This window comes from Vombatus ursinus, unplaced genomic scaffold (genome assembly GCF_900497805.2).
Source record: "Vombatus ursinus unplaced genomic scaffold, bare-nosed wombat genome assembly UNPS02014852.1, whole genome shotgun sequence".
NCBI classification, from domain to species: Eukaryota; Metazoa; Chordata; class Mammalia; order Diprotodontia; family Vombatidae; genus Vombatus; species Vombatus ursinus.
This window is the reverse complement of record NW_020954630.1, coordinates 2,807,010-2,819,688: the sequence shown is the minus strand read 5'-3', so window position 1 is coordinate 2,819,688 and position 12,679 is coordinate 2,807,010. Positions and strand designations below refer to the sequence as shown.

Sequence of the window (12,679 nt, the reverse complement as noted above, 5' to 3'; positions counted from 1 at the left end):
GAGGTAAATTCTGCCTCAACACAAGGAATAATTTTCTACACAGAGTTGAAAAATACAATAGATTGTCTTGGGATTATCTTTTTTTTACTAAAAATATTTAAGCAGGAGTAGACAGTCATTTGTCACATCATAAAACAGGATACCATACTGAGAAGCAAACTACAATCACTGGTTCCCTACTTGAGTTATATTATAGATTAGAAAAATACATAAATTCTCTACCAAGCCCTGCTCAACTTCCATTGTCAGAGCAAGGTAGCCCTTAGTGGCTCAGGGGGTATGACCCACAAACCTAGAAAAGCAGTCAGTTTTGGGGGGCAGAGCCAAGATGGTGGAGGGAAAGCAGTGACTTGCTTGAGCTCTCCCTCAAAACCCTCCAAATACCTATAAAAAATGTCTCTAAACAAATTCTAAAGCAGCAGAACCCACAAAAAAACAGAGTAAAACAAATTTCCAGCCCAAGACAACCTGGATGGCTGATCAGAAAGGTATATCACACCGGGCAGGGAGAGGAGCACAGTTTGGCGTGGGCGCGAAGGCCACAGCGACCCTGGAGCAGGCCTCAGAGGACTGAATCGCAGGCAGCTGTGGCGATTTCCAGACTTCTCAACCCACGAACACCAAAGACAACTTAGAAGGTCAATGGGAAAAGTCTGTGACTGCGGTGAGAGAAGAAGCTAGGTCTCAGCCACCCCCAGAGCAGCGGCTGCCTCCTGAGCTTCAGGCCCACAGACTGAGGGGGAATCCAGTGGCTGATCAGAGGGGGATTGCAAGGATCTTTTTGACAGTGCTGAGGCAGGAATCTCTTGCTCTGCCTGTGCTTGGATCTGGGTCACAGTTCTGAGGGGCAGTCCTGGGGCGAGGAGGAGTGCTGGCCTGGTGGAGCTTGTTGTGGTGGTGGAGAGCAATCACCTTGCCCCTTATCACCCTGGCAGAAATTTTCAGGTCCCTAGAAGTGTCTCTGAAAACAGCTGTACAAACCCCCAAAGCTTGGGACAGTACATTCTTCACATTGGAAGCAGACTCTTACCTTAACAAACAGTTTAAAACTCAAGTAATTGGTTGGGATCATGAGAAAGCAGCACAAAAAGAGTCAGACTATATTATCTTACTTTGGTGACAAAGAAGATCAAAACATACAACCAGAAGAAGAAAACAAAGTCAAAGCTCCTACATCCAAAGCCTCCAAGAAAAATATGAACTGGTCCCAGGCCTTGGAAGAACTCAAAAATGATTTTGAGAAGCAAGTAAGAGAAGCAGAGGAAAAACGGGGAAGAGAAATGAGAATGATGCAAGAAAATCATGAAAAGCAAGTTAACAGCTTGCTAAAGGAGACCCAAAAAAATACCGAAGAAAATAATACCTTAAAAAATAGCCTAACCCAAATGGCAAAAGAGGTCCAAAAAGCCAATGAAGAGACGAATGCCCTAAAAAGCAAAATTGGACAAATGGAAAAGGAAGTTCAAAAGATTACTGAAGAAAATACTTCCTTCAAAATTAGAATAGAGCAATTGGAAGCTAGTGACTTTATGAGAAATCAAGACACTGTAAAACAAATCCAAAAGAATGAAAAATTAGAAAACTATGTGAAATATCTCATTGGAAAAACAACTGACCTAGAAAATACATCCAGGAGAGAGAATTTAAAAATTATTGGACTATCTGAAAGCCATGATCAAAAAAAAGCCTAGACATCATCTTTCAAGAAATGATCAAGGAAAACTGCCCTGATATTTTAGAACCAGAGGGCAAAATAGAAATTGAAAGAATCCACCCATCTCCTCCTGAAAGAGATCCCCAAAGGAAAACTCCTAGGAATATTGTAGCCAAATTCCAGAGTTCCCAGGTCAAGAAGAAAATATTACAAGCAGCCAGAAAGAAACAATTCAAATATTGTGGAAACACAATCAGGATAACACAAGATTTAGCAGCTTCTACATTAAGGGACCGCAGGGCATGGAATATAATATTCTGGAGGGCAAAGGAGATAGGATTACAACCAAGAATCACCTACCCAGCAAAACTGAGTATAATTCTTCAGGGGGAAAAATGGTCATTCAGTGAAACAGAGAACTTTTCAAGCATTGAAAAGACCAGAGCTGAATAGAAAATCTGACTTTCTAATACAAGACTCAAGCAACACATGAAGAGGTAAACAGGAAAGAGAAATCATAAGAGACTTATTAAGGATGAACTTTTTACATTCCTGCATGGAAAGATGATATTTGTAACTCATGAGACCTTTGTCAGTATTAGGGTAGTTGGAGGGAAAAAATTATATGTATGTATATAGATAGATAGATAGATAGATAGATAGATAGATAGAGGGCACAGGGTGAGCTGAAGATGAAGGGGTGATACCTGGAGAATAAAATTAAGGGGTGAGAGAGGATTACACTAGGAGAAGGAGAAAGGGAGAGGTAGAACAGGGTAAATTATCTCATCAAAAAAAAAAAAAACAGAAAAGAAAAGGCTCTTACAGTGGAGGGGAAACAGGGAAAGTGAGAGGGAATGAGTGAATCTTATTCTCATAGGATTTGACTTAAGGAGGGAATAACATACACACTCAATTGGGTATGGAAATCTGTCTTACCCTACAGGAAGATAGGAGGGGAAGGGGACAAGACAGTAGGGGGATGAAAAAAAAAAAGAGAGTAGGGCAATGATAGAGAGGAGGGCAGATTAGGAAAGAGGGTAATCAGAAGCAAATACTTCTGAGGAGGGACAGGGTCAAAAGAAAGAATAGAATAAATGGGGGGTGGGATAGGATTAAGGGAAATAGAGTTAGTTTTTCACAGCATGTCTACTATGGAAGTGTTTCGTATAACTGCACATGTATAGCCTATGTTGAGTTGCTTGCCTTTTCAATAAGGGTGGGTGGGGAGGGAGGAAGGGAGAAAATTTGGAACCCAAAGTTTTAAAAACACATGTCTAAAAAAAAAAAAGTTTTCACATGCAACTGGGAAATAAGAAATACAGGAAATGGGTTACAGAAATCTATCCTGCCCTACAGGAAAATAGAAGGGGAAGGGGATAAGAGAAGGGGGGAAGAAATAGAAGGAAAGGCAGAGTGGGGGAAGAAATAGAAAGAAAGGCAGAGTAGGGGAAGGGGTATTCAGAATGCATGCCACCTTGAGGTTGGGGGAGGGGAGAGATAGGGTGAAAATTTGGAACTCAAAATCTTGTGGAAGTAAATGTTGAACACTAAAAATAAATAAATTTATTAATAAAAAATAAATTGAAAATAATGAAAAGAGTAGGGAAAAAAAGAAAAAAAATGTTTATTGATTGATTGATTGAAATGTTTTCAGTATCTACCTCCTGGGCAGTATGATAGGAATTTTGGATTACTGTTTCATGTGTTAAGTCTTTTTAATGCTTGCTTATGAATCTTTTCATCTTAAGCATTTCTTTTGAACGAGGAAAATAAATAGTTGTCCTATACCTGAAAAAAAAAAAAAGAAAAAGAAAAGCAGTCAGTTTTGTTTGGGTTTTCTTGTCTGTTCACATCTATATGTCTGAAGCAGTAAGCACACGTAATAAATCTTTTGCTGATCAGAAAAATTTGTCAGTTGGGGAAAACTAGACTAAATGGTAACAATGCTTCAAAATCTGGATTCTATAAAAAGAAGACCAAAATGCAGCAGAGAGAGACACATTTCATGTATCTCTGAACAATTTAGAGCTACCAAAGAGGTTATCATCCAAGATGTATTTTCTATGGAGAAATTGGCCAGTTCCTAATAGTATACTCAATGTGAAATAGCAAATCTTCACAGCTATCTTCCAGGTAAGCTATTAAACTTCAAGGACAATATCCAAAGAGACACACAGGTCTATTCTCTGTATCACTAATCTTTAAGGAGGAGCTGGAAAATGACAGCAACTAACAACAACCCTCTAAAGTCAAGTTTTCAACAGTTGCTCCAGAAAAATAGCAAAGTTTCCTGAAGGAAAAAAAAATGTTATTTTGTATATTCTTATTCAACAGCTGATAGCCTACTGCTCCTGTCAGCAATTTAAATAGCACTTTAAAACTTACAAAGGACTTTTACAGACAGTATCTCACAACAACACTCTGAGGTTGGAATTGCAGGCATTATTACTATTATCCCCATTTTACCACTGAGGAAAATGAGATTCAAAGCAGATAATAACAAAAGCAATAGCTAGCCTTTATAAAGCATTTTAAGGTTTGCAAAGTGCTTTACAAATATTTTCTCATTGTATCCTTAAAACAATCTTGGGAAGTATGTGGTGTTATCCCCATTTTAAGGATAAGGAAACTGAGGCACAGAAAGACAGGTTAGGTTACATGCCCAGAATCACAGCTAGTAAGCATCTGAGGATAAATATGAACTCAGGTCTTCTTTAACCTAGACCCAGAACTCTAACCACTATACCACCTAGCTATCTAGTTAAATGACTAGCCTATGATCACATAGCTAGTGTCACAGGTAGGATTTGAACCTAGATCTCCCATATCTCAAAGTCTAGCAATCTTTTCATTGTCACATGCAATCTTTCCATATGATAATGCCTACCAACCATGGCAAAAGGAAAAATAAAGGAAGAAGCATAAAATATATTAACAATCAGAAGATAATGAATTATAACTCAGAGAGGACAAATATTTCAACCACCTACTAAAAAGTATTTTACAACTGAATCACAGAATAAAGAGCATAACATAAATGTGACTAATTAAAAATGGAAATTCAATATTACTGTCCCATTTAAAAAAAAACCAGTACAAATTGATACATAATCAAGGAAGCCCAACAAGAACAATTTATACAGTAACAACATTTTAAAGAAAAATAACTTTGAAAGACTTAAGAACTCTGACCAATCAAGATTCCAGAGAACCACTGGTGAATGAAGCATGCTACCCTCATCCTATCACAGGGCTGATGAGAGACTTAAAGTACAGAATGAGACACACATGGCAAATCTATGGATTTGGTTTGTTCCACTATGCTTATTTGTTAGAAGGCTTGTGTTTTTCTTTCTTTCCTTCTTTTTCATTGCTGGGTAGCACTTGGGGGAGACAGGGCAATTAGTAATAATGTTGCTTAAAAAAAAAAGGGAGGGCCGTTCAAGTATTTTTAAATGCACAGTAGGGAACAGAAGGAAGTTTAAAAGGAAATAGAAAAATAGGACAGCTTAAAAAGTAGCATGTTGAATTTATTATAAACTTTTTTAAAAGAGCCGCCCACACATAATAGGAATTTGCAGTTTCACATACAATCCTCTTTTTCTGTTCTACTTTATAAATGGAAATATTCATGCTAAGTTCAAAATAAACATTTTTAAAGAAAAAAGGAACTTAAATACAAATATACATTATTCATAAGCTTACATTTATTAATATTTATATGTTGATAACACTTTGAGGGTCTGTTTCTTCAATAGTACTTTTTGTTTTTCATTGTTTTTCATGAGAAAAGTTAACCATGTCAAGATTAACCCTATAAAGGTGTGAATATGTGTATATGTAATCTGATTAATATGTGTATAATGTATAATGTACATTATATTTACATATAGAAGTTTTTATATGATCTGATAATATATATTATATAATATATGCCTACTCTGATAATATTTACATATAATCTGATTATTAATGCATATATAATATATTATCTGACTATTAATGTATGTATACATGTACATAAGTGTATGTGTGTGTAGATAGATATAGGTAGACATCTTCTTATGTAAGGTTAATCTTAACATATTCAAGTCTTCACAGAAAACTATGAAAAAAAAAAAAAAGACTGCTAAAGAAAAAGACCTTTCAAGTGTTATCAACAGATAAAAATAAACAGAACAAGTACAGGATAAGGTATAAAAAAAAAAGTTACGTTACAATGAAGGCAAGTGCTTGGGAATTATTTATTAATGTGATTACAATTTTCATTCAACTATGAATTTTGAATATTAATAGCAAAGACTGAAGTTGTGTTGACATAATCCAACACATCAGCTTATCTGTCAGTTTTTAATGAAATTTCTGCTAGTGTCTCCATGGATTGTGAAAATGTCTTTGCAGATCCATTTTGCAACTATACCTCTCTGTCAGAGCAGAAGTTGTAGAAGTCTTCTGGGGTCCTTTCTCAAGTAAAGAACAACATTACATAAATTATTATACTGAGCATTAGAATCTAGTCGTGCTTGACAATTCTTTGCAAAGTCTAAAACTCATACTTAAATATTCACGTTAAGGATCTATGATTTCATTCCTTACTCATCCTACCAATAAAGATAACATCAATACATTGAATAAGTAAATAGCTTTGGTAGACATTAAAAGGTCTACTTAATCCAAAAAAAGGGACAGAAATTCAGAAAAGCAGTGAAGATAATTTTGCAAGAGGCCACTGAAGTTTTCAATTACAAAGCATATAATTTTTTTCTCTCAAACAACACTCTGATTATTTTTCTTTACACTGAATGTTGTTTTCTTAAGTGAAATGAGGAATTTAACTCACTATAATCCAGAGTGGCATCAGCATATTGAAAACAAGTACTTGTCAGATATTGACAGTACATAAGGTACAATAATACTATTTTTAACTAACATTGGTTTTTTAAATCTCGATGACTGGTACAGTGGGAAAAAGTACTGGTTTTGGAGTCAAAGGATTTGAAATTGAAATACTGGCTTTTCTGTTTACTATGTTGGACAAATTACAGCCTCTCTATTTCTGTTTTCTCCACTGTAAAATGTGAAGCACAGACTAGATTAAATCTAAGGTTTTTTCCAGTTCAAAAATCTACGATCCTATATGACAAATTAATCTCTGAAGGTCTATGTAGAAAATTACTAGAATTTCCTTATCTAATTTAATAGTAAATGAACCATTAGATTCTGATGAGCACTCACTCATAAGATCCAAAGAAAATTATATGGGAAAAAAAATCACATTGGTTATGGTTTGTTTTTTTTAATCACATCTGTTGGTCACAGGGGGAAATGGCTTCTTGGTGCCATATTACCAGAAACACTCATTGATAAAACACATACATAGAACCTACAAACCAATGTAAATAAAATGAAATTAAGATCTTTATCTATAGAGTTGTGAGTGCATCTTTGGGAATGTTCAAGAGAAGGTCAGGGACATTCCGTTCTTCCTTCACTCTACTCAAATACTGCATATACAGCAAATTCTACACCAAAAACTGGATATTTCCTTTTTCAGGACAAAGTATATTGGCATTAGAATTTCCTAGGATTCTCTGATTGCTCAGATAATATATTGTCTACCAAGTGGTAAATATATAGTCTTTTGTCACTGAAGGGAAAAGATAATTTCTGGACTGCTAGCAAAAAACACTATTACAATAAAATGGGTCATCAGACTAGATATAAGAAAACACCTGTATGTAGAATACTGTACATTTGTGTATAAGGGATGTGAATGATTTCACTCTTTAATTTTCCACCCTTGCTCTGATATTCTGTCTATATTATATACTTTGCTATCTGAAAGGGGAGGGGAAGGGGGAAGTACAGGGAGGGAATAAGCATTTAATAAGTGCATACAATGTGCTAGGCACTATGCTAAGTGCTTTACAAATACCATCCTATTTGATCCTTACAATAACTCGTGTAAGGTAGGTAATATTTTCCCCATTTTACAGATAAGGAAACTGAGCCCAATAGGTTAAGTAACTTGTCCAGAGTCACATGCTAATAACTGAGTCTGGACTTGAACTTAGGTCTTCCTGACACTAGGCCCAGCACTCCATCCCTCGGGAAGAGGGAAGAGAGAAAGAGAAAATACCTATAGATTTTATTTGATCCAACTGGATCCCATCATAAGAATTCTTATGAACCATGATGTCTGGTATCCCTGTCCAGTATCACAAATGTTTGGAGACAGGTAGATGAGCACCTACCGAACTGAAGATAACGTGTGTGTTCAAGAATACACCCACATCCTCAAAGTACAAGTCACTTTGTGCCTTCCAAAAACTGAAAGAATCTCTCTCATCCTCAGTGTCAGCTCTTCCAGATTTTTATTTTCTCTTTCTACTAGTGTCAGTAGAAGCAAACATACACAATTTTTGCTGTCACTAAATAAAACTATATAAAAATTATTGCTTGTCCCAAATAATTCATACACTTCTCTGTGTGGGTATATATCTATATATTATATCTATATATATCCACACATGCATTTGCATCAATTCCTATAACTCTTCCCCGCCTTTTCTGAATTGTTTCTGTTCCTCATGGCACAGTACTATTTTATTATATCCAGGAACTATCATACTTAGTTCATGTATCCTCCCCTCTATCCCACCCCCATGCATTCTGTGTTCTGGAGGTAGGATTTGAACCTTGCTATTCCTGACTCTGAAACCACCTCTCTAGCCACTCTCTCGCAACTACCCTGCCTCTCAGCAAATACTTTCTAACTGGATAGTTATATGATAAATGTTACCTCTATGTCACTAAAAGGTAAAAACAAAATACAATATACAACTCATTTATGTTCCAGTGAGTTTAATAAAGAATATAGGTTACTGGCAGCCAGATTTTGTTTGTATAGTGACTGCAGAGAGTATGAAACCTACTGAGACGTCCAGGTTGGACAAACACTCCTCTAGACCCTCTAGAGTTATCTGGCCCACTGCTAGTCTTCCTCTTGCCTGTAAGAGCTTTAGAATTTGGGTGTTGGGCTGCTGGACTCTGCCTTGGAGTGTTGTATTCAAGTAGAGGTGTCACGGTTTAAGGGCCCTGAAAAGCTGGAGAGTATCCAGAGGAACACAACCAGGATGGTGAAGAGCCTGGTGATGCCATGACCTATGAGGACTCACTGAAAGAACTGGTAATGTCCTCTCTAGAGAAAAGAAGAAAGGGGGCATAATAGCAGTGTTCAAGTATTTAAATTCAGGCTTAATATCAGGAAAAAACTTTATAATAATTAGGGCTGTCCAAAGGTGGAAATTGGGTGCCCTTCACTGAAAGTCCCATCCAACTCTAAATTCTACAATTATGGGAAACCCTTTCCCCCAAATCCCAGCAGCAGCAGCATCTTCTTCCGCTGAGGATTTTTAAGTAATTCACTTATCTCCTAGATCTCATTTTTTCATCATTTCCATTTCTAGGGTGCTTTATTTCCACAGCAGTATGGTGGAAAATGATGGATTGTGAAGTCAGTGGACCTGGTTTTAAATCCAAGCTTTGTCCCCTTATGACCTGCCACCTGATTCTCTGGGCCTCAGTTGCATAATCTGTAAAACTAGCAGTTCGGAATGAATGTTCTCTGAGGTCCCTTCCAGTTCCATCTACGATCCTGTGAAAATGGGTATATCCCATAAAGCAACTTTAACTATTATTTTCTATAATCGAAAAAAAAAAACAATTATGACAATTTCTCAACTCCAACAACAATCACGAGAGTTAAAGGGAGTTGGGGCTCAACTGCAAGGTGACTATCACCACCCATAACACTGTTTTCCTAAAGATGACTAGCCTGTGGAAACACTTTTGGGTTAAAAACACAGAGAAGGGTGGAGTACAACCTGAAAGAAGTGCCCAGTGCCCCACGAAGCAGCAAACTGTGCCTCCAGCACAGGAACGTGGGTCAGGCCAGTCTGGTTATGCTACTTTTAGGCTTTCCTTTAAGGACTTGAGGAGATAGAAGGGAGAGGTGAGGAGATGAGAGAGGGGAGGAGAAAGAAGCTAGACAGGGAAGAAAGAGAGCGAGGGAAAGGTGGAGAGTGAGAGGAAGAAGGGGAAAGGGAGGGAGAGAAAGAAAAAGAAGAAAGGAGAGGGAAGGAGGGGAGGTAAGGAAGGGGAGAGAAAGAGGAGAGGGGAGAGAAAGAGGAGAAGAGACGGAAGAAAAAGAGATGGAAAGAGGGAGGGAAGAGGAGGAGGAGGGAAGAGGAGAGGGAAGGAAGGGAGGGAAGGTGGGGAGAGAAACAGAAAATGGGGAGAGAGAAGAAGAAAGGAGAGAGGGGAGAGAAAGAAGAAGAGGAGGTAAGAAAAGAGAGGTTGGGGGGGAGAGAAAAAAAGAGAAAAGGAGAGGGAAGGAAGGAGAATGGGAAGGAGGGGAGGTAAAGAAGGAGAGAGAAATATAAGGAGAGAGGGGAGAGAAAGAGAAGAGACGGAAGAAGAAGAGATGGAAAGAAGGAGGGAAGAGGAGAGGGAAGGAAGGGAGGGAAGGTGGGGAGAGAGATAGAAAATGGGGAGAGAGAAGAAGAAAGGAGAGCGGGGAGAGAAAGAAGAAGAGGAAGTAAGAAAAGAGAGGTTAGGAGGGGAGAGGGAAAAAAAGGGAGAAAAGGAGAGGGAAGGAAGGCAGAGGGAGTGGGGGAGGGGAAGGGGAAGGCGAAGGGGGCGGGGAACGGAGGGGGCGGAGCCGCGGGCTCGGGGAGCGGCCCATCCCCGCGCCCGCGGTTCAGTCGCCGGGAAGGATGGCCACGCGGCCCAGGTTCTCGGGAAAGGGAAGGCACCCAGCGGGACGGGCATCGGTGACTCACCCACAGGCCGGTAGCCCAGGAACACCGCGCTCCGAGAGTCGGACTGCGGCATCTTCTCAGGCCCCCTCGGCGGCCGCAGGACACAGGCGGCGGCGGCGGCGGCGGCGGCGGCGGTGGCGGCCCCCATGCAGCGGGGCTCCTCTCAGGGTCGCCTAGCTCCCCACACTGGCCCAGCTCCTCCGCGCCTCTGGCAGCAGCTGCTCGCGCCCGAGCCGGCGCCGGAACCCAGCGCGAGCAGCCTCAGCCGCCGCCGCCCACGTGACCCGCGCGTCAGGGCGCCCGGCCGCGTCAGGCGCCTCCGCCGGGCTGGGAGCCGCGAGGGATTCGCCCTCAGTGCGGCGGCCTGCTGTCCTGTGCCGCTGCCGCCTCTTCCTTTTCTCCCTTAGCTTAGACACCCCTTCCCAGTTTTCCTCCCCAACTTCTCAGTTCCTCAGCAAGAAAGAGGGGGTCCCCTTTGACTCTACCCCAGCCCTGCCCCCATCCTTACTGGCCCCGTTTCAGCCGTCTGTGGACTACCCTAGGAAGCAAGCATTGGTTAAAATTGGTTCTGGGAAAGCTGACACGGGGGGTTTGCTTTTTCTTATGTCTCTGCGAGTGGAATGGACCTCGGTCCTGAAGTGGATCAGCTGAGAAGGCCGGAGTGACTCTTGCGCTTGATTTCTGCCTGATCTGGCCCTGTCCTGCCTTTAAGTTCCAAGCACTGTGCCAAGTCTAGGGATGCACACAAGCAAGCCTCGCTTCTTTTTTGTTGGTTTCAGTCGGATCCGACTCTTCATGACCCCATTCGGGGTTTTCTTGGCAAAGATACTGCAGTGGTTTGCTGTTTTCTTCTCCAGGTCATTTTACAGATAAGGAAACTAAGGCAAACAGGGTTAAGTGACTTGCCCAGGGTCACACAACTAGCAAATGTCTGAAGCTGACTTTGAACTCAGTTCTCCCTGACTCCAAGGCCAGCGCTCTATCCACTGCGTCATAGTGGCTCCTTATCACTTCCAGGATCCAGGATATAAAGTCCTTTGGCGTTCAAACCCTTGTATAATATACTCTTACCACCACCAACCCTACATCCTTTACAATCTTCTTATTCCTTATATCCCATCCACTTAATCTTTGATCCAGGGACACTAACCTTGATGTTCTTCCATCTCGCAACTCTGGCCGTTGTCACTGGCTTTCTCTCATACCTAAAATGCTCCCCATCCTCATCTCTTCCTCTTGGCTTCCTTCCTGCTACCTAAAATCCTACCAGTCCGGCCAAAAAATTTCTATAGGAAGCTTTTCCCAATCTGCCTCTATTTAGTGCCTTCCCTCCGAGTATTATTTCCAATTTATTCTGTATATAGGTTGTTTTCATGCTGTCTTCCCTCATTTGACCAACAGCTCCTTGAAAGCAGTGATTGTCTTTTGCTTTTCTTTGAATCTCCAGGGCTTAGTACAGTGCCTGGCACATAGTAGGCACTTAATAAATGTTCATTGACTGACTAAACTAAAGGAGCACACGTGCTAATGGGAGAAGACTACACATAAAGGAGAGCTAGAAAGCTGGAAGGGGAGGTCACTGGCAAAGAGAAAGAGGAAAATCTTTTCCTTCCCCCTCCCACCAAGCCATCCCTTACAACGAATAGGAAAGGGGGTGGAGGGAACAGTTGATAACTCATATATTGTCAGCTTTCTTTCAAATGTATTTTATTTTAAAATATTTTTATTTAAAATATTTTATTGCTATCTTGTTTTTATATTGCCTAAATTTCTTCCAGTAACTCTCACCTCTCCTCTCCAGAACCATACCATATAACAAATAATATTTTTAAAGAAAAAAAAAAGATTTTAAAAATCAGCAAAATCAATCAATACGTCGAAGAAGCCTGGAAATGTGTTAGTCTTTTTTTTTTTTAATATGCTACTGTGTTTTTCTGCTAAGATGTTCATTCTCCTATTTTTCATTTTAGTGCCTTAAGGAACTCAGCACAGTAGAGAAATCCACACTGTCAGTGATGAGTTGTATGTCTTTTGTTTTGTTTTTAAGGTGAACAGCTTGAGGATGCCATTTAGGGTTTGTTTTTACATTGACTTGTCTTCTCTTTTCAACACCAAATTGTTTCACAATACATATATTGCATATTTGTATATTATATGTACTTTTCTGCATGTTGGCCCCATGTATTTTTTTCATTTTGTC

The 12,679-nt window shown here is 39.9% G+C and overlaps 1 protein-coding gene across 1 annotated transcript in view; it reads right to left on the bottom strand.

The window, feature by feature from the left end:
* The window catches only part of LOC114027186 (polypeptide N-acetylgalactosaminyltransferase 11), a 74,328-nt gene extending 63,730 nt beyond the window's left edge, over nt 1-10,598 (bottom strand). The window contains exon 1 of the mRNA XM_027841132.1: nt 10,501-10,598. The gene's annotated coding sequence lies outside the window, so the exon portion shown is untranslated. The remainder of the gene's footprint in view (nt 1-10,500) is intronic.
* Nucleotides 10,599-12,679: the final 2,081 nt, after the last annotated feature.